Source organism: Trematomus bernacchii, unplaced genomic scaffold, assembly GCF_902827165.1.
Source record: "Trematomus bernacchii unplaced genomic scaffold, fTreBer1.1, whole genome shotgun sequence".
Classification (NCBI taxonomy): Eukaryota; Metazoa; Chordata; class Actinopteri; order Perciformes; family Nototheniidae; genus Trematomus; species Trematomus bernacchii.
In genome coordinates this window covers 21231832-21233624 of record NW_022987973.1, presented here as the reverse complement: position 1 = coordinate 21233624, position 1793 = coordinate 21231832, and positions in this window count along the sequence as shown.

The following is a 1793-nucleotide window of genomic DNA, read 5'->3' as shown; positions in this document are numbered from 1 at the left end:
CGCGTCCAACATCGCTCAGCCCTTCCGTGCCTCTGTTTTGCTGAGAGTCAGGGTGTGGAATACACACGCATGGCACGTAAAGATGCAAAGGCATTTTTTTATGTGGATGCCATTTCCTTTGGAGCCACACACCAACACACACAGCTCCTTCACGTGGAAGGATTACATTTCTTTAATTTTTTTAGAAACGCAGTAATGTAGTTTTTTTCTATTTTGGATAGCCTACCAGAACGCACCTCCAAATGACCTTAAAAAAAAGAAGAAAATGAGATTACATCGTACATTTATATTCAAGCATATGTGCAATGCTTCATAATTTGTGTGAGGTCAATAGCATGTCAGCATAGTTTCTAATGTTTCATTTAATCTGAATTTATGTGGATGCATTTACAGATGCAATATTTAATCATAATTACCTTTTCTTTTCTTGCACCTTGCAGATATAACTGTGGGAGACAAAGAAATGGTGACACAAAATAGTCAGCTTATAATAATTGTGTTATCATGTGTATTTCAATGTAAACACATTGTTATGATGTAAAATAAAATAAAATAAATTCTCTGTTTATGTCACTTACACACAGAAATTGTTCCTTATAGTTTCCATAATCCATGTATGCGAATCATCCTATTTTAATACAACATGAACTAAGTTTCTCAAGCGAATAATGCCATACAACCATATAGTCATTCATTTATAAGAACATTTTTAAAGAAAATTGTTTAATTTGCAGTCAAAATGGTTGACATTATCATCAGGATTGTGTCTTGGGTTCCTAACACTGGAGATTATTAGGAATACAAATGTGTAGCTCCCTGTCCTCCCAGCAGAGGCCAGCACACACTCTGGAGTGTCTGACACAGAAGTGCTGACTCACTCCTGCTAACATCAACCTTCCTGAGATTTACAGAGGGAAGAGATAAATGAAAGCCCACAGTGATCCATCACCACTGCAGGGGGTGTCACTGCAGACCCTCACCCTCTGCTCTGGAACATGTAGCGTCTGACAGGAAGAGAGCAGGGATACAGATTAATAACTGATACATGGTGCCAGTTTATGAGGTTCACCAAAGTAAAACAAATGCAACTGCGTAAGATATACACGTTTAAGGTTATAAGGTTCAGTTTGTGTTGAAACTGTTAGAAAGGGAATTAAATGATGAGGGTGGGAGTTGCCAGAGTCAATGTTCACCCCCTGCACTATAATCACACCACGAACAAAAGAACAGAGATATCTCAAATGTAGTTACAAAGATAGAAGTAAACAGGGTACTGCGTCCATCAAATGTAATGAAGCAGAGGAAACAAATTCAATTCTATATTTAGCCCAAAAGTATGTTTGCCCTTTGTCTCTGATGAAAACAAAGCAATGAAACGTTGCCTGATAAAAAAAAAAGTCTTTATATCAATCAGTTCACCAAATGCTGGACATGACTATTTGTGGCTACCGGAATGTTACAATAAACTGTGAAAGTGTTCAAGCTGGGAAAATAAAGACAACACCTGAACTTGACACACAAAACCGTGGTAGCAACATGTCACAAGGTAGACCCGCCCTAAAGCATACTAGGCTTTGTCATCTGTTTTACTTTAAATAGGACCATAATATACTAAATGAAACACAGCATGTTTAATTTGCTATAATGCTATATATCATAAGGAACATGTTCACTGAGGTAATACATTAAGGGAGCAGTCAGGTCATTTTTTCATAAACTTCTATACAATCAAACTTATTTTGCCACGAGTGAAGTCGGCCCCTGTTGGATTTTGGTGGGAAGGCAGCTTTAAA